We start from the raw sequence: 21,730 nt of genomic DNA, 5'->3' as shown, positions 1-21,730 counted from the left end.
AAAGAGAATCCTAATGTGATTTCTTTATAATGTATGTGTTCCTTATTTTATCCTAGTGTCTAAACTCTTCTCCATGGCTGGACCCCCAAATAATATTCCTTTACGTGCTAAGGGGTATCTAGAGAGTGGGATAGGTTTAATAACTACCCTAACCCTAACGCGTACCCTAACCCTAACACCTACCCTAACCCTAACACGTACCCTAATCCTAACCCGTACCCTAAACCGAGCCCTAACCCTAACACTAACCCTAACCCTAACCCAAACCCATACCCTACGCCGAACCCGTACCCTAAGCCGTACCCTAAGCCTAACCCTAAGCCTAGCCCTAACCCTAGGCTACCCTTGAGTGCTTCGGTCTCCAATAGATTTCCTAAGAACTAGTGTTTTAAGGAACAGCTTAAAAACAGAATCCTAATGTGATTTTTAACCCGTACCCTAAACCGAGCCCTAACCCTAACACTAACCGTAACCCTAACCCATACCCTACGCCGTACCCGAACCCCTCCCCGAACCCGTACCCTAAGCCGTACCCTAAGCCTAACCCTAAGCCTAACCCTAACCCTAGGATACCCTTGACTGCTTCTGCCTCCAATAGATTTCCTAAGCACTAGTGTTTGAAGGAACAGCTTAAAAAGAGAATCCTAATGTGATTTCTTTATAATGTATGTGTTCCTTATTTTATCCTAGTGTCTAAACTCTTCTCCATGGCTGGACCCCCAAATAATATTCCTTTACGTGCTAAGGGGTATCTAGAGAGTGGGATAGGTTTAATAACTACCCTAACCCTAACGCGTACCCTAACCCTAACACCTACCCTAACCCTAACACGTACCCTAATCCTAACCCGTACCCTAAACCGAGCCCTAACCCTAACACTAACCCTAACCCTAACCCTAACCCATACCCTACGCCGTACCCGAACCCCTCCCCGAACCCGTACCCTAAGCCGTACCCTAAGCCTAACCCTAAGCCTAACCCTAACCCTAGGCTACCCTTGACTGCTTCTGCCTCCAATAGATTTCCTAAGCACTAGTGTTGTAAGGAACAGCTTAAAAAGAGAATCCTAATGTGATTTCTTTATAATGGGTGTGTTCCTTATCTTATCCTAGTGTCTAAACTCTTCTCCATGGCTGGACCCCCAAATAATATTCCTTTACGTGCTAAGGGGTATCTAGAGAGTGGGATAGGTTTAATAACTACCCTAACCCTAACGCGTACCCTAACCCTAACCCCTACCCTAACCCTAACACGTACCCTAATCCTAACCCGTACCCTAAACCGAGCCCTAACCCTAACACTAACCCTAACCCTAACCCTAACCCATACCCTACGCCGTACCCGAACCCCTCCCCGAACCCGTACCCTAAGCCGTACCCTAAGCCTAACCCTAAGCCTAACCCTAACCCTAGGCTACCCTTGACTGCTTCTGCCTCCAATAGATTTCCTAAGCACTAGTGTTTGAAGGAACAGCTTAAAAAGAGAATCCTAATGTGATTTCTTTATAATGTATGTGTTCCTTATTTTATCCTAGTGTCTAAACTCTTCTCCATGGCTGGACCCCCAAATAATATTCCTTTACGTGCTAAGGGGTATCTAGAGAGTGGGATAGGTTTAATAACTACCCTAACCCTAACGCGTTCCCTAACCCTAACACCTACCCTAACCCTAACACGTACCCTAATCCTAACCCGTACCCTAAACCGAGCCCTAACCCTAACACTAACCCTAACCGTAACCCATACCCTACGCCGTACCCGAACCCCTCCCCGAACCCGTACCCTAAGCCGTACCCTAAGCCTAACCCTAAGCCTAACCCTAACCCTAGGCTACCCTTGACTGCTTCTGCCTCCAATAGATTTCCTAAGCACTAGTGTTGTAAGGAACAGCTTAAAAAGAGAATCCTAATGTGATTTCTTTATAATGGGTGTGTTCCTTATCTTATCCTAGTGTCTAAACTCTTCTCCATGGCTGGACCCCCAAATAATATTCCTTTACGTGCTAAGGGGTATCTAGAGAGTGGGATAGGTTTAATAACTACCCTAACCCTAACGCGTACCCTAACCCTAACCCCTACCCTAACCCTAACACGTACCCTAATCCTAACCCGTACCCTAAACCGAGCCCTAACCCTAACACTAACCCTAACCCTAACCCTAACCCATACCCTACGCCGTACCCGAACCCCTCCCCGAACCCCTACCCTAAGCCGTACCCTAACCCTAACCCTAAGCCTAACCCTAACCCTAGGCTACCCTTGACTGCTTCTGCCTCCAATAGATTTCCTAAGCACTAGTGTTTTAAGGAACAGCTTAAAAAGAGAATCCTAATGTGATTTCTTTATAATGTATGTGTTCCTTATTTTATCCTAGTGTCTAAAATCTTCTCCATGGCTGGACCCCCAAATAATATTCCTTTACGTGCTAAGGGGTATCTAGAGAGTGGGATAGGTTTAATAAATACCCTAACCCTAACGCGTACCCTAACCCTAACACCTACCCTAACCCTAACACGTACCCTAATCCTAACACGTACCCTAAACCGAGCCCTAACCCTAACACTAACCCTAACCCTAACCCTAACCCATACCCTACGCCGTACCCGAACCCCTCCCCGAACCCGTACCCTAAGCCGTACCCTAAGCCTAACCCTAAGCCTAACCCTAACCCTAGGCTACCCTTGACTGCTTCTGCCTCCAATAGATTTCCTAAGCACTAGTGTTTTAAGGAACAGCTTAAAAAGAGATTCCTAATGTGATTTCTTTATAATGTATGTGTTCCTTATTTTATCCTAGTGTCTAAACTCTTCTCCATGGCTGGACCCCCAAATAATATTCCTTTACGTGCTAAGGGGTATCTAGAGAGTGGGATAGGTTTAATAACTACCCTAACCCTAACGCGTACCCTAACCCTAACCCCTACCCTAACCCTAACACGTACCCTAATCCTAACCCGTACCCTAAACCGAGCCCTAACCGTAACACTAACCCTAACCCTAACCCTAACCCATACCCTACGCCGTACCCGAACCCCTCCCCAAACCCGTACCCTAAGCCGTACCCTAAGCCTAACCCTAAGCTTAACCCTAACCCTAGGCTACCCTTGACTGCTTCTGCCTCCAATAGATTTCCTAAGCACTAGTGTTGTAAGGAACAGCTTAAAAAGAGAATCCTAATGTGATTTCTTTATAATGGGTGTGTTCCTTATCTTATCCTAGTGTCTAAACTCTTCTCCATGGCTGCACCCCCAAATAATATTCCTTTACGTGCTAAAGGGTATCTAGAGAGTGGGATAGGTTTACTAACTACCCTAACCCTAATGCGTACCCTAACCCTAACCCCTACCCTAACCCTAACACGTACCCTAATCCTAACCCGTACCCTAAACCGAGCCCTAACTCTAACACGAACCCTAACCCTAACCCTAACCCATACCCTACACCGTACCCGAACCCCTCCCCGAACCCCTACCCTAAGCCGTACCCTAACCCTAACCCTAAGCCTAACCCTAACCCTAGGCTACCCTTAACTGCTTCTGCCTCCAATAGATTTCCTAAGCACTAGTGTTTGAAGGAACAGCTTAAAAAGAGAATCCTAATGCGATTTCTTTATAATGTATGTGTTCCTTATTTTATCCTAGTGTCTAAACTCTTCTCCATGGCTGGACCCCCAAATAATATTCCTTTACGTGCTAAGGGGTATCTAGAGAGTGGGATAGGTTTAATAACTACCCTAACCCTAACGCGTACCCTAACCCTAACCCCTACCCTAACCCTAACACGTACCCTAATCCTAACCCGTACCCTAAAACGATCCCTAACCCTAACACTAACCCTAACCCTAACCCAAACCCATACCCTACGCCGAACCCGTACCCTAAGCCGTACCCTAAGCCTAACCCTAAGCCTAGCCCTAACCCTAGGCTACCCTTGAGTGCTTCGGTCTCCAATAGATTTCCTAAGAACTAGTGTTTTAAGGAACAGCTTAAAAACAGAATCCTAATGTGATTTCTAACCCGTACCCTAAACCGAGCCCTAACCCTAACACTAACCGTAACCCTAACCCATACCCTACGCCGTACCCGAACCCCTCCCCGAACCCGTACCCTAAGCCGTACCCTAAGCCTAACCCTAAGCCTAACCCTAACCCTAGGATACCCTTGACTGCTTCTGCCTCCAATAGATTTCCTAAGCACTAGTGTTTGAAGGAACAGCTTAAAAAGAGAATCCTAATGTGATTTCTTTATAATATATGTGTTCCTTATCTTATCCTAGTGTCTAAACTCTTCTCCATGGCTGGATCCCCAAATAATATTACTTTACGTGCTAAGGGGTATCTAGAGAGTGGGATAGGTTTAATAACTACCCTAACCCTAACGCGTACCCTAACCCTAACCCCTACCCTAACCCTAACACGTACCCTAATCCTAACCCGTACCCTAAACCGAGCCCTAACCCTAACACTAACCCTAACCCTAACCCATACCCTACGCCGTACCCGAACCCTAAGCCGTACCCTAAGCCTAACCCTAAGCCTAACCCTAACCCTAGGCTACCCTTGACTGCTTCTGCCTCCAATAGATTTCCTAAGCACTAGTGTTTGAAGGAACAGCTTAAAAAGAGAATCCTAATGTGATTTCTTTATAATGGGTGTGTTCCTTATCTTATCCTAGTGTCTAAACTCTTCTCCATGGCTGGACACCCAAATAATATTCCTTTACGTGCTAAGGGGTATCTAGAGAGTGGGATAGGTTTAATAACTACCCTAACCCTAACGCGTACCCTAACCCTAACCCCTACCCTAACCCTAACACGTACCCTAATCCTAACCCGTACCCTAAACCGAGCCCTAAGCCTAACACTAACCCTAACCCTAACCCTAACCCATACCCTACGCCGTACCCGAACCCCTCCCCGAACCCCTACCCTAAGCCGTACCCTAACCCTAACCCTAAGCCTAACCCTAAACCTAGGCTACCCTTGACTGCTTCTGCCTCCAATAGATTTCCTAAGCACTAGTGTTTTAAGGAACAGCTTAAAAAGAGAATCCTAATGTGATTTCTTTATAATGTATGTGTTCCTTATTTTATCCTAGTGTCTAAACTCTTCTCCATGGCTGGACCCCCAAATAATATTCCTTTACGTGCTAAGGGGTATCTAGAGAGTGGGATAGGTTTAATAACTACCCTAACCCTAACGCGTACCCTAACCCTAACACCTACCCTAACCCTAACACGTACCCTAATCCTAACCCGTACCCTAAACCGAGCCCTAACCCTAACACTAACCCTAACCCTAACCCTAACCCATACCCTACGCCGTACCCGAACCCCTCCCCGAACCCGTACCCTAAGCCGTACCCTAAGCCTAACCCTAAGCCTAACCCTAACCCTAGGCTACCCTTGACTGCTTCTGCCTCCAATAGATTTCCTAAGCACTAGTGTTGTAAGGAACAGCTTAAAAAGAGAATCCTAATGTGATTTCTTTATAATGGGTGTGTTCCTTATCTTATCCTAGTGTCTAAACTCTTCTCCATGGCTGGACCCCCAAATAATATTCCTTTACGTGCTAAGGGGTATCTAGAGAGTGGGATAGGTTTAATAACTACCCTAACCCTAACGCGTACCCTAACCCTAACCCCTACCCTAACCCTAACACGTACCCTAATCCTAACCCGTACCCTAAACCGAGCCCTAACCCTAACACTAACCCTAACCCTAACCCTAACCCATACCCTACGCCGTACCCGAACCCCTCCCCGAACCCCTACCCTAAGCCGTACCCTAACCCTAACCCTAAGCCTAACCCTAACCCTAGGCTACCCTTGACTGCTTCTGCCTCCAATAGATTTCCTAAGCACTAGTGTTTTAAGGAACAGCTTAAAAAGAGAATCCTAATGTGATTTCTTTATAATGTATGTGTTCCTTATTTTATCCTAGTGTCTAAACTCTTCTCCATGGCTGGACCCCAAAATAATATTCCTTTACGTGCTAAGTGGTATCTAGAGAGTGGGATAGGTTTAATAACTACCCTAACCCTAACGCGTACCCTAACCCTAACACCTACCCTAACCCTAACACGTACCCTAATCCTAACCCGTACCCTAAACCGAGCCCTAACCCTAACACTAACCCTAACCCTAACCCTAACCCATACCCTACGCCGTACCCGAACCCCTCCCCGAACCCGTACCCTAAGCCGTACCCTAAGCCTAACCCTAAGCCTAACCCTAACCCTAGGCTACCCTTGACTGCTTCTGCCTCCAATAGATTTCCTAAGCACTAGTGTTTGAAGGAACAGCTTAAAAAGAGAATCCTAATGTGATTTCTTTATAATGTATGTGTTCCTTATTTTATCCTAGTGTCTAAACTCTTCTCCATGGCTGGACCCCCAAATAATATTCCTTTACGTGCTAAGGGGTATCTAGAGAGTGGGATAGGTTTAATAACTACCCTAACCCTAACGCGTTCCCTAACCCTAACACCTACCCTAACCCTAACACGTACCCTAATCCTAACCCGTACCCTAAACCGAGCCCTAACCCTAACACTAACCCTAACCCTAACCCTAACCCATACCCTACGCCGTACCCGAACCCCTCCCCGAACCCGTACCCTAAGCCGTACCCTAAGCCTAACCCTAAGCCTAACCCTAACCCTAGGCTACCCTTGACTGCTTCTGCCTCCAATAGATTTCCTAAGCACTAGTGTTGTAAGGAACAGCTTAAAAAGAGAATCCTAATGTGATTTCTTTATAATGGGTGTGTTCCTTATCTTATCCTAGTGTCTAAACTCTTCTCCATGGCTGGACCCCCAAATAATATTCCTTTACGTGCTAAGGGGTATCTAGAGAGTGGGATAGGTTTAATAACTACCCTAACCCTAACGCGTACCCTAACCCTAACCCCTACCCTAACCCTAACACGTACCCTAATCCTAACCCGTACCCTAAACCGAGCCCTAACCCTAACACTAACCCTAACCCTAACCCTAACCCATACCCTACGCCGTACCCGAACCCCTCCCCGAACCCCTACCCTAAGCCGTACCCTAACCCTAACCCTAAGCCTAACCCTAACCCTAGGCTACCCTTGACTGCTTCTGCCTCCAATAGATTTCCTAAGCACTAGTGTTTTAAGGAACAGCTTAAAAAGAGAATCCTAATGTGATTTCTTTATAATGTATGTGTTCCTTATTTTATCCTAGTGTCTAAAATCTTCTCCATGGCTGGACCCCCAAATAATATTCCTTTACGTGCTAAGGGGTATCTAGAGAGTGGGATAGGTTTAATAAATACCCTAACCCTAACGCGTACCCTAACCCTAACACCTACCCTAACCCTAACACGTACCCTAATCCTAACACGTACCCTAAACCGAGCCCTAACCCTAACACTAACCCTAACCCTAACCCTAACACATACCCTACGCCGTACCCGAACCCCTCCCCGAACCCGTACCCTAAGCCGTACCCTAAGCCTAACCCTAAGCCTAACCCTAACCCTAGGCTACCCTTGACTGCTTCTGCCTCCAATAGATTTCCTAAGCACTAGTGTTTTAAGGAACAGCTTAAAAAGAGAATCCTAATGTGATTTCTTTATAATGTATGTGTTCCTTATTTTATCCTAGTGTCTAAACTCTTCTCCATGGCTGGACCCCCAAATAATATTCCTTTACGTGCTAAGGGGTATCTAGAGAGTGGGATAGGTTTAATAACTACCCTAACCCTAACGCGTACCCTAACCCTAACCCCTACCCTAACCCTAACACGTACCCTAATCCTAACCCGTACCCTAAACCGAGCCCTAACCGTAACACTAACCCTAACCCTAACCCTAACCCATACCCTACGCCGTACCCAAACCCCTCCCCAAACCCGTACCCTAAGCCGTACCCTAAGCCTAACCCTAAGCCTAACCCTAACCCTAGGCTACCCTTGACTGCTTCTGCCTCCAATAGATTTCCTAAGCACTAGTGTTGTAAGGAACAGCTTAAAAAGAGAATCCTAATGTGATTTCTTTATAATGGGTGTGTTCCTTATCTTATCCTAGTGTCTAAACTCTTCTCCATGGCTGCACCCCCAAATAATATTCCTTTACGTGCTAAAGGGTATCTAGAGAGTGGGATAGGTTTACTAACTACCCTAACCCTAATGCGTACCCTAACCCTAACCCCTACCCTAACCCTAACACGTACCCTAATCCTAACCCGTACCCTAAACCGAGCCCTAACTCTAACACGAACCCTAACCCTAACCCTAACCCATACCCTACACCGTACCCGAACCCCTCCCCGAACCCCTACCCTAAGCCGTACCCTAACCCTAACCCTAAGCCTAACCCTAACCCTAGGCTACCCTTAACTGCTTCTGCCTCCAATAGATTTCCTAAGCACTAGTGTTTGAAGGAACAGCTTAAAAAGAGAATCCTAATGCGATTTCTTTATAATGTATGTGTTCCTTATTTTATCCTAGTGTCTAAACTCTTCTCCATGGCTGGACCCCCAAATAATATTCCTTTACGTGCTAAGGGGTATCTAGAGAGTGGGATAGGTTTAATAACTACCCTAACCCTAACGCGTACCCTAACCCTAACCCCTACCCTAACCCTAACACGTACCCTAATCCTAACCCGTACCCTAAAACGATCCCTAACCCTAACACTAACCCTAACCCTAACCCAAACCCATACCCTACGCCGAACCCGTACCCTAAGCCGTACCCTAAGCCTAACCCTAAGCCTAGCCCTAACCCTAGGCTACCCTTGAGTGCTTCGGTCTCCAATAGATTTCCTAAGAACTAGTGTTTTAAGGAACAGCTTAAAAACAGAATCCTAATGTGATTTTTAACCCGTACCCTAAACCGAGCCCTAACCCTAACACTAACCGTAACCCTAACCCATACCCTACGCCGTACCCGAACCCCTCCCCGAACCCGTACCCTAAGCCGTACCCTAAGCCTAACCCTAAGCCTAACCCTAACCCTAGGATACCCTTGACTGCTTCTGCCTCCAATAGATTTCCTAAGCACTAGTGTTTGAAGGAACAGCTTAAAAAGAGAATCCTAATGTGATTTCTTTATAATGTATGTGTTCCTTATTTTATCCTAGTGTCTAAACTCTTCTCCATGGCTGGACCCCCAAATAATATTCCTTTACGTGCTAAGGGGTATCTAGAGAGTGGGATAGGCTTAATAACTACCCTAACCCTAACGCGTACCCTAACCCTAACACCTACCCTAACCCTAACACGTACCCTAATCCTAACCCGTACCCTAAACCGAGCCCTAACCCTAACACTAACCCTAACCCTAACCCTAACCCATACCCTACGCCGTACCCGAACCCCTCCCCGAACCCGTACCCTAAGCCGTACCCTAAGCCTAACCCTAAGCCTAACCCTAACCCTAGGCTACCCTTGACTGCTTCTGCCTCCAATAGATTTCCTAAGCACTAGTGTTGTAAGGAACAGCTTAAAAAGAGAATCCTAATGTGATTTCTTTATAATGGGTGTGTTCCTTATCTTATCCTAGTGTCTAAACTCTTCTCCATGGCTGGACCCCCAAATAATATTCCTTTACGTGCTAAGGGGTATCTAGAGAGTGGGATAGGTTTAATAACTACCCTAACCCTAACGCGTTCCCTAACCCTAACACCTACCCTATCCCTAACACGTACCCTAATCCTAACCCGTACCCTAAACCGAGCCCTAACCCTAACACTAACCCTAACCCTAACCCTAACCCATACCCTACGCCGTACCCGAACCCCTCCCCGAACCCCTACCCTAAGCCGTACCCTAACCCTAACCCTAAGCCTAACCCTAACCCTAGGCTACCCTTGACTGCTTCTGCCTCCAATAGATTTCCTAAGCACTAGTGTTTTAAGGAACAGCTTAAAAAGAGAATCCTAATGTGATTTCTTTATAATGTATGTGTTCCTTATTTTATCCTAGTGTCTAAAATCTTCTCCATGGCTGGACCCCCAAATAATATTCCTTTACGTGCTAAGGGGTATCTAGAGAGTGGGATAGGTTTAATAAATACCCTAACCCTAACGCGTACCCTAACCCTAACACCTACCCTAACCCTAACACGTACCCTAATCCTAACACGTACCCTAAACCGAGCCCTAACCCTAACACTAACCCTAACCCTAACCCTAACCCATACCCTACGCCGTACCCGAACCCCTCCCCGAACCCGTACCCTAAGCCGTACCCTAAGCCTAACCCTAAGCCTAACCCTAACCCTAGGCTACCCTTGACTGCTTCTGCCTCCAATAGATTTCCTAAGCACTAGTGTTTTAAGGAACAGCTTAAAAAGAGATTCCTAATGTGATTTCTTTATAATGTATGTGTTCCTTATTTTATCCTAGTGTCTAAACTCTTCTCCATGGCTGGACCCCCAAATAATATTCCTTTACGTGCTAAGGGGTATCTAGAGAGTGGGATAGGTTTAATAACTACCCTAACCCTAACGCGTACCCTAACCCTAACCCCTACCCTAACCCTAACACGTACCCTAATCCTAACCCGTACCCTAAACCGAGCCCTAACCGTAACACTAACCCTAACCCTAACCCTAACCCATACCCTACGCCGTACCCGAACCCCTCCCCAAACCCGTACCCTAAGCCGTACCCTAAGCCTAACCCTAAGCTTAACCCTAACCCTAGGCTACCCTTGACTGCTTCTGCCTCCAATAGATTTCCTAAGCACTAGTGTTGTAAGGAACAGCTTAAAAAGAGAATCCTAATGTGATTTCTTTATAATGGGTGTGTTCCTTATCTTATCCTAGTGTCTAAACTCTTCTCCATGGCTGCACCCCCAAATAATATTCCTTTACGTGCTAAAGGGTATCTAGAGAGTGGGATAGGTTAACTAACTACCCTAACCCTAATGCGTACCCTAACCCTAACCCCTACCCTAACCCTAACACGTACCCTAATCCTAACCCGTACCCTAAACCGAGCCCTAACTCTAACACGAACCCTAACCCTAACCCTAACCCATACCCTACACCGTACCCGAACCCCTCCCCGAACCCCTACCCTAAGCCGTACCCTAACCCTAACCCTAAGCCTAACCCTAACCCTAGGCTACCCTTAACTGCTTCTGCCTCCAATAGATTTCCTAAGCACTAGTGTTTGAAGGAACAGCTTAAAAAGAGAATCCTAATGCGATTTCTTTATAATGTATGTGTTCCTTATTTTATCCTAGTGTCTAAACTCTTCTCCATGGCTGGACCCCCAAATAATATTCCTTTACGTGCTAAGGGGTATCTAGAGAGTGGGATAGGTTTAATAACTACCCTAACCCTAACGCGTACCCTAACCCTAACCCCTACCCTAACCCTAACACGTACCCTAATCCTAACCCGTACCCTAAAACGATCCCTAACCCTAACACTAACCCTAACCCTAACCCAAACCCATACCCTACGCCGAACCCGTACCCTAAGCCGTACCCTAAGCCTAACCCTAAGCCTAGCCCTAACCCTAGGCTACCCTTGAGTGCTTCGGTCTCCAATAGATTTCCTAAGAACTAGTGTTTTAAGGAACAGCTTAAAAACAGAATCCTAATGTGATTTCTAACCCGTACCCTAAACCGAGCCCTAACCCTAACACTAACCGTAACCCTAACCCATACCCTACGCCGTACCCGAACCCCTCCCCGAACCCGTACCCTAAGCCGTACCCTAAGCCTAACCCTAAGCCTAACCCTAACCCTAGGATACCCTTGACTGCTTCTGCCTCCAATAGATTTCCTAAGCACTAGTGTTTGAAGGAACAGCTTAAAAAGAGAATCCTAATGTGATTTCTTTATAATATATGTGTTCCTTATCTTATCCTAGTGTCTAAACTCTTCTCCATGGCTGGATCCCCAAATAATATTACTTTACGTGCTAAGGGGTATCTAGAGAGTGGGATAGGTTTAATAACTACCCTAACCCTAACGCGTACCCTAACCCTAACCCCTACCCTAACCCTAACACGTACCCTAATCCTAACCCGTACCCTAAACCGAGCCCTAACCCTAACACTAACCCTAACCCTAACCCATACCCTACGCCGTACCCGAACCCTAAGCCGTACCCTAAGCCTAACCCTAAGCCTAACCCTAACCCTAGGCTACCCTTGACTGCTTCTGCCTCCAATAGATTTCCTAAGCACTAGTGTTTGAAGGAACAGCTTAAAAAGAGAATCCTAATGTGATTTCTTTATAATGGGTGTGTTCCTTATCTTATCCTAGTGTCTAAACTCTTCTCCATGGCTGGACCCCCAAATAATATTCCTTTACGTGCTAAGGGGTATCTAGAGAGTGGGATAGGTTTAATAACTACCCTAACCCTAACGCGTACCCTAACCCTAACCCCTACCCTAACCCTAACACGTACCCTAATCCTAACCCGTACCCTAAACCGAGCCCTAACCCTAACACTAACCCTAACCCTAACCCTAACCCATACCCTACGCCGTACCCGAACCCCTCCCCGAACCCGTACCCTAAGCCGTACCCTAAGCCTAACCCTAAGCCTAACCCTAACCCTAGGCTACCCTTGACTGCTTCTGCCTCCAATAGATTTCCTAAGCACTAGTGTTTTAAGGAACAGCTTAAAAAGAGAATCCTAATGTGATTTCTTTATAATGTATGTGTTCCTTATTTTATCCTAGTGTCTAAACTCTTCTCCATGGCTGGACCCGCAAATAATATTCCTTTACGTGCTAAGGGGTATCTAGAGAGTGGGATAGGTTTAATAACTACCATAACCCTAACGCGTACCCTAACCCTAACACCTACCCTAACCCTAACACGTACCCTAATCCTAACCCGTACCCTAAACCGAGCCCTAACCCTAACCCTAACCCTAACCCTAACCCATACCCTATGCCGTACCCGAACCCCTCCCCGAACCCGTACCCTAAGCCATACCCTAAGCCTAACCCTAAGCCTAACCCTAACCCTAGGCTACCCTTGACTGCTTCTGCCTCCAATAGATTTCCTAAGCACTAGTGTTTGAAGGAACAGCTTAAAAAGAGAATCCTAATGTGATTTCTTTATAATGTATGTGTTCCTTATCTTATCCTAGTGTCTAAACTCTTCTCCATGGCTGGACGCCCAAATAATATTCCTTTACGTGCTAAGGGGTATCTAGAGAGTGGGATAGGTTTAATAACTACCCTAACCCTAACGCGTACCCTAACCCTAACTCCTACCCTAACCCTAACACGTACCCTAATCCTAACCCGTACCCTAAACCGAGCCCTAACCCTAACACTAACCCTAACCCTAACCCTAACCCATACCCTACGCCGTACCCGAACCCCTCCCCGAATCCGTACCCTAAGCCGTACCCTAAGCCTAACCCTAAGCCTAACCCTAACCCTAGGCTACCCTTGACTGCTTCTGCCTCCAATAGATTTCCTAAGCACTAGTGTTGTAAGGAACAGCTTAAAAAGAGAATCCTAATGTGATTTCTTTATAATGTATGTGTTCCTTATTTTATCCTAGTGTCTAAACTCTTCTCCATGGCTGGACCCCCAAATAATATTCCTTTACGTGCTAAGGGGTATCTAGAGAGTGGGATAGGTTTAATAACTACCCTAACCCTAACGCGTACCCTAACCCTAACCCCTACCCTAACCCTAACACGTACCCTAATCCTAACCCGTACCCTAAACCGAGCCCTAACCCTAACACTAACCCTAACCCTAACCCTAACCCATACCCTACGCCGTACCCGAACCCCTCCCCAAACCCGTACCCTAAGCCGTACCCTAAGCCTAACCCTAAGCCTAACCCTAACCCTAGGCTACCCTTGACTGCTTCTGCCTCCAATAGATTTCCTAAGCACTAGTGTTGTAAGGAACAGCTTAAAAAGAGAATCCTAATGTGATTTCTTTATAATGGGTGTGTTCCTTATCTTATCCTAGTGTCTAAACTCTTCTCCATGGCTGCACCCCCAAATAATATTCCTTTACGTGCTAAGGGGTATCTAGAGAGTGGGATAGGTTTACTAACTACCCTAACCCTAATGCGTACCCTAACCCTAACCCCTACCCTAACCCTAACACGTACCCTAATCCTAACCCGTACCCTAAACCGAGCCCTAACCCTAACACGAACCCTAACCCTAACCCTAACCCATACCCTACACCGTACCCGAACCCCTCCCCGAACCCCTACCCTAAGCCGTACCCTAACCCTAACCCTAAGCCTAACCCTAACCCTAGGCTACCCTTGACTGCTTCTGCCTCCAATAGATTTCCTAAGCACTAGTGTTTGAAGGAACAGCTTAAAAAGAGAATCCTAATGCGATTTCTTTATAATGTATGTGTTCCTTATCTTATCCTAGTGTCTAAACTCTTCTCCATGGCTGGACCCCCAAATAATATTCCTTTACGTGCTAAGGGGTATCTAGAGAGTGGGATAGGTTTAATAACTACCCTAACCCTAACGCGTACCCTAACCCTAACCCCTACCCTAACCCTAACACATACCCTAATCCTAACCCGTACCCTAAACCGATCCCTAACCCTAACATTAACCCTAACCCTAACCCAAACCCATACCCTACGCCGAACCCGTACCCTAAGCCGTACCCTAAGCCTAACCCTAAGCCTAGCCCTAACCCTAGGCTACCCTTGAGTGCTTCGGTCTCCAATAGATTTCCTAAGAACTAGTGTTTTAAGGAACAGCTTAAAAACAGAATCCTAATGTGATTTCTAACCCGTACCCTAAACCGAGCCCTAACCCTAACACTAACCCTAACCCTAACCCTAACCCATACCCTACGCCGTACCCGAACCCCTCCCCGAACCCGTACCCTAAGCCGTACCCTAAGCCTAACCCTAAGCCTAACCCTAACCCTAGGCTACCCTTGACTGCTTCTGCCTCCAATAGATTTCCTAAGCACTAGTGTTTGAAGGAACAGCTTAAAAAGAGAATCCTAATGTGATTTCTTTATAATGGGTGTGTTCCTTATCTTATCCTAGTGTCTAAACTCTTCTCCATGGCTGGACACCCAAATAATATTCCTTTACGTGCTAAGGGGTATCTAGAGAGTGGGATAGGTTTAATAACTACCCTAACCCTAACGCGTACCCTAACCCTAACCCCTACCCTAACCCTAACACGTACCCTAATCCTAACCCGTACCCTAAACCGAGCCCTAACCCTAACACTAACCCTAACCCTAACCCTAACCCATACCCTACGCCGTACCCGAACCCCTCCCCGAACCCCTACCCTAAGCCGTACCCTAACCCTAACCCTAAGCCTAACCCTAAACCTAGGCTACCCTTGACTGCTTCTGCCTCCAATAGATTTCCTAAGCACTAGTGTTTTAAGGAACAGCTTAAAAAGAGAATCCTAATGTGATTTCTTTATAATGTATGTGTTCCTTATTTTATCCTAGTGTCTAAACTCTTCTCCATGGCTGGACCCCCAAATAATATTCCTTTACGTGCTAAGGGGTATCTAGAGAGTGGGATAGGTTTAATAACTACCCTAACCCTAACGCGTACCCTAACCCTAACACCTACCCTAACCCTAACACGTACCCTAATCCTAACCCGTACCCTAAACCGAGCCCTAACCCTAACACTAACCCTAACCCTAACCCTAACCCATACCCTACGCCGTACCCGAACCCCTCCCCGAACCCGTACCCTAAGCCGTACCCTAAGCCTAACCCTAAGCCTAACTCTAACCATAGGCTACCCTTGACTGCTTCTGCCTCCAATAGATTTCCTAAGCACTAGTGTTGTAAGGAACAGCTTAAAAAGAGAATCCTAATGTGATTTCTTTATAATGGGTGTGTTCCTTATCTTATCCTAGTGTCTAAACTCTTCTCCATGGCTGGACCCCCAAATAATATTCCTTTACGTGCTAAGGGGTATCTAGAGAGTGGGATAGGTTTAATAACTACCCTAACCCTAACGCGTACCCTAACCCTAACCCCTACCCTAACCCTAACACGTACCCTAATCCTAACCCGTACCCTAAACCGATCCCTAACCCTAACACTAACCCTAACCCTAACCCAAACCCATACCCTACGCCGAACCCGTACCCTAAGCCGTACCCTAAGCCTAACCCTAAGCCTAGCCCTAACCCTAGGCTACCCTTGAGTGCTTCGGTCTCCAATAGATTTCCTAAGAACTAGTGTTTTAAGGAACAGCTTAAAAACAGAATCCTAATGTGATTTCTAACCCGTACCCTAAACCGAGCCCTAACCCTAACACTAACCCTAACCCTAACCCTAACCCATACCCTACGCCGTACCCGAACCCCTCCCCGAACCCGTACCCTAAGCCGTACCCTAAGCCTAACCCTAAGCCTAACCCTAACCCTAGGCTACCCTTGACTGCTTCTGCCTCCAATAGATTTCCTAAGCACTAGTGTTTGAAGGAACAGCTTAAAAAGAGAATCCTAATGTGATTTCTTTATAATGTATGTGTTCCTTATCTTATCCTAGTGTCTAAACTCTTCTCCATGGCTGGACCCCCAAATAATATTCCTTTACGTGCTAAGGGGTATCTAGAGAGTGGGATAGGTTTAATAACTACCCTAACCCTAACGCGTACCCTAACCCTAACCCCTACCCTAACCCTAACACGTACCCTAATCCTAACCCGTACCCTAAACCGAGCCCTAACCCTAACACTAACCCTAACCCTAACCCTAACCCATACCCTACGCCGTACCCGAACCCTAAGCCGTACCCTAAGCCTAACCCTAAGCCTAACCCTAACCCTAGGCTACCCTTGACTGCTTCTGCCTCCAATAGATTTCCTAAGCACTAGTGTTTTAAGGAACAGCTTAAAAAGAGAATCCTAATGTGATTTCTTTATAATGTATGTGTTCCTTATTTTATCCTAGTGTCTAAACTCTTCTCCATGGCTGGACCCGCAAATAATATTCCTTTACGTGCTAAGGGGTATCTAGAGAGTGGGATAGGTTTAATAACTACCCTAACCCTAACGCGTACCCTAACCCTAACACCTACCCTAACCCTAACACGTACCCTAATCCTAACCCGTACCCTAAACCGAGCCCTAACCCTAACACTCACCCTAACCCTAACCCTAACCCATACCCTATGCCGTACCCGAACCCCTCCCCGAACCCGTACCGTAAGCGATACCCTAAGCCTAACCCTAAGCCTAACCCTAACCCTAGGCTACCCTTGACTGCTTCTGCCTCCAATAGATTTCCTAAGCACTAGTGTTTGAAGGAACAGCTTAAAAAGAGAATCCTAATGTGATTTCTTTATAATGTATGTGTTCCTTATCTTATCCTAGTGTCTAAACTCTTCTCCATGGCTGGACCCCCAAATAATATTCCTTTACGTGCTAAGGGGTATCTAGAGAGTGGGATAGGTTTAATAACTACCCTAACCCTAACGCGTACCCTAACCCTAACCCCTACCCTAACCCTAACACGTACCCTAATCCTAACCCGTACCCTAAAGCGAGCCCTAACCCTAACACTAACCCTAACCCTAACCCTAACCCATACCCTACGCCATACCCGAACCCTAAGCCGTACCCTAAGCCTAACCCTAAGCCTAACCCTAACCCTAGGCTACCCTTGACTGCTTCTGCCTCCAATAGATTTCCTAAGCACTAGTGTTTTAAGGAACAGCTTAAAAAGAGAATCCTAATGTGATTTCTTTATAATGTATGTGTTCCTTATTTTATCCTAGTGTCTAAACTCTTCTCCATGGCTGGACCCGCAAATAATATTCCTTTACGTGCTAAGGGGTATCTAGAGAGTGGGATAGGTTTAATAACTACCCTAACCCTAACGCGTACCCTAACCCTAACACCTACCCTAACCCTAACACGTACCCTAATCCTAACCCGTACCCTAAACCGAGCCCTAACCCTAACACTAACCCTAACCCTAACCCTAACCCATACCCTACGCCGTACCCGAACCCCTCCCCGAACCCCTACCCTAAGCCGTACCCTAACCCTAACCCTAAGCCTAACCCTAACCCTAGGCTACCCTTGACTGCTTCTGCCTCCAATAGATTTCCTAAGCACTAGTGTTTTAAGGAACAGCTTAAAAAGAGAATCCTAATGTGATTTCTTTATAATGTATGTGTTCCTTATTTTATCCTAGTGTCTAAACTCTTCTCCATGGCTGGACCCCCAAATAATATTCCTTTACGTGCTAAGGGGTATCTAGAGAGTGGGATAGGTTTAATAACTACCCTAACCCTAACGCGTACCCTAACCCTAACACCTACCCTAACCCTAACACGTACCCTAATCCTAACCCGTACCCTAAACCGAGCCCTAACCCTAACACTAACCCTAACCCTAACCCTAACCCATACCCTACGCCGTACCCGAACCCCTCCCCGAACCCGTACCCTAAGCCGTACCCTAAGCCTAACCCTAAGCCTAACCCTAACCCTAGGCTACCCTTGACTGCTTCTGCCTCCAATAGATTTCCTAAGCACTAGTGTTGTAAGGAACAGCTTAAAAAGAGAATCCTAATGTGATTTCTTTATAATGTATGTGTTCCTTATTTTATCCTAGTGTCTAAACTCTTCTCCATGGCTGGACCCCCAAATAATATTCCTTTACGTGCTAAGGGGTATCTAGAGAGTGGGATAGGTTTAATAACTACCCTAACCCTAACGCGTACCCTAACCCTAACCCCTACCCTAACCCTAACACGTACCCTAATCCTAACCCGTACCCTAAACCGAGCCCTAACCCTAACACTAACCCTAACCCTAACCCTAACCCATACCCTACGCCGTACCCGAACCCCTCCCCAAACCCGTACCCTAAGCCGTACCCTAACCCTAACCCTAAGCCTAACCCTAACCCTAGGCTACCCTTGACTGCTTCTGCCTCCAATAGATTTCCTAAGCACTAGTGTTGTAAGGAACAGCTTAAAAAGAGAATCCTAATGTGATTTCTTTATAATGGGTGTGTTCCTTATCTTATCCTAGTGTCTAAACTCTTCTCCATGGCTGCACCCCCAAATAATATTCCTTTACGTGCTAAGGGGTATCTAGAGAGTGGGATAGGTTTACTAACTACCCTAACCCTAATGCGTACCCTAACCCTAACCCCTACCCTAACCCTAACACGTACCCTAATCCTAACCCGTACCCTAAACCGAGCCCTAACCCTAACACGAACCCTAACCCTAACCCTAACCCATACCCTACACCGTACCCGAACCCCTCCCCGAACCCCTACCCTAAGCCGTACCCTAACCCTAACCCTAAGCCTAACCCTAACCCTAGGCTACCCTTGACTGCTTCTGCCTCCAATAGATTTCCTAAGCACTAGTGTTTGAAGGAACAGCTTAAAAAGAGAATCCTAATGCGATTTCTTTATAATGTATGTGTTCCTTATCTTATCCTAGTGTCTAAACTCTTCTCCATGGCTGGACCCCCAAATAATATTCCTTTACGTGCTAAGGGGTATCTAGAGAGTGGGATAGGTTTAATAACTACCCTAACCCTAACGCGTACCCTAACCCTAACCCCTACCCTAACCCTAACACGTACCCTAATCCTAACCCGTACCCTAAACCGATCCCTAACCCTAACATTAACCCTAACCCTAACCCAAACCCATACCCTACGCCGAACCCGTACCCTAAGCCGTACCCTAAGCCTAACCCTAAGCCTAGCCCTAACCCTAGGCTACCCTTGAGTGCTTCGGTCTCCAATAGATTTCCTAAGAACTAGTGTTTTAAGGAACAGCTTAAAAACAGAATCCTAATGTGATTTCTAACCCGTACCCTAAACCGAGCCCTAACCCTAACACTAACCCTAACCCTAACCCTAACCCGTACCCTACGCCGTACCCGAACCCCTCCCCGAACCCGTACCCTAAGCCGTACCCTAAGCCTAACCCTAAGCCTAACCCTAACCCTAGGCTACCCTTGACTGCTTCTGCCTCCAATAGATTTCCTAAGCACTAGTGTTTGAAGGAACAGCTTAAAAAGAGAATCCTAATGTGATTTCTTTATAATGGGTGTGTTCCTTATCTTATCCTAGTGTCTAAACTCTTCTCCATGGCTGGACACCCAAATAATATTCCTTTACGTGCTAAGGGGTATCTAGAGAGTGGGATAGGTTTAATAACTACCCTAACCCTAACGCGTACCCTAACCCTAACCCCTACCCTAACCCTAACACGTACCCTAATCCTAACCCGTACCCTAAACCGAGCCCTAACCCTAACACTAACCCTAACCCTAACCCTAACCCATACCCTACGCCGTACCCGAACCCCTCCCCGAACCCCTACCCTAAGCCGTACCCTAACCCTAACCCTAAGCCTAACCCTAAACCTAGGCTACCCTTGACTGCTTCTGCCTCCAATAGATTTCCTAAGCACTAGTGTTTTAAGGAACAGCTTAAAAAGAGAATCCTAATGTGATTTCTTTATAATGTATGTGTTCCTTATTTTATCCTAGTGTCTAAACTCTTCTCCATGGCTGGACCCCCAAATAATATTCCTTTACGTGCTAAGGGGTATCTAGAGAGTGGGATAGGTTTAATAACTACCCTAACCCTAACGCGTACCCTAACCCTAACACCTACCCTAACCCTAACACGTACCCTAATCCTAACCCGTACCCTAAACCGAGCCCTAACCCTAACACTAACCCTAACCCTAACCCTAACCCATACCCTACGCCGTACCCGAACCCCTCCCCGAACCCGTACCCTAAGCCGTACCCTAAGCCTAACCCTAAGCCTAACCCTAACCCTAGGCTACCCTTGACTGCTTCTGCCTCCAATAGATTTCCTAAGCACTAGTGTTGTAAGGAACAGCTTAAAAAGAGAATCCTAATGTGATTTCTTTATAATGGGTGTGTTCCTTATCTTATCCTAGTGTCTAAACTCTTCTCCATGGCTGGACCCCCAAATAATATTCCTTTACGTGCTAAGGGGTATCTAGAGAGTGGGATAGGTTTAATAACTACCCTAACCCTAACGCGTACCCTAACCCTAACCCCTACCCTAACCCTAACACGTACCCTAATCCTAACCCGTACCCTAAACCGAGCCCTAACCCTAACACTAACCCTAACCCTAACCCTAACCCATACCCTACGCCGTACCCGAACCCCTCCCCGAACCCCTACCCTAAGCCGTACCCTAACCCTAACCCTAAGCCTAACCCTAACCCTAGGCTACCCTTGACTGCTTCTGCCTCCAATAGATTTCCTAAGCACTAGTGTTGTAAGGAACAGCTTAAAAAGAGAATCCTAATGTGATTTCTTTATAATGGGTGTGTTCCTTATCTTATCCTAGTGTCTAAACTCTTCTCCATGGCTGCACCCCCAAATAATATTCCTTTACGTGCTAAGGGGTATCTAGAGAGTGGGATAGGTTTACTAACTACCCTAACCCTAATGCGTACCCTAACCCTAACCCCTACCCTAACCCTAACACGTACCCTAATCCTAACCCGTACCCTAAACCGAGCCCTAACCCTAACACGAAGCCTAACCCTAACCCTAACCCATACCCTACACCGTACCCGAACCCCTCCCCGAACCCCTACCCTAAGCCGTACCCTAACCCTAACCCTAAGCCTAACCCTAACCCTAGGCTACCCTTGACTGCTTCTGCCTCCAATAGATTTCCTAAGCACTAGTGTTTGAAGGAACAGCTTAAAAAGAGAATCCTAATGCGATTTCTTTATAATGTATGTGTTCCTTATCTTATCCTAGTGTCTAAACTCT

The sequence above is a fragment of the Balaenoptera ricei genome, chromosome 4, assembly GCF_028023285.1.
Source record: "Balaenoptera ricei isolate mBalRic1 chromosome 4, mBalRic1.hap2, whole genome shotgun sequence".
Taxonomy (NCBI): domain Eukaryota; kingdom Metazoa; phylum Chordata; class Mammalia; order Artiodactyla; family Balaenopteridae; genus Balaenoptera; species Balaenoptera ricei.
Note: the sequence above shows the minus strand (reverse complement) of the source record.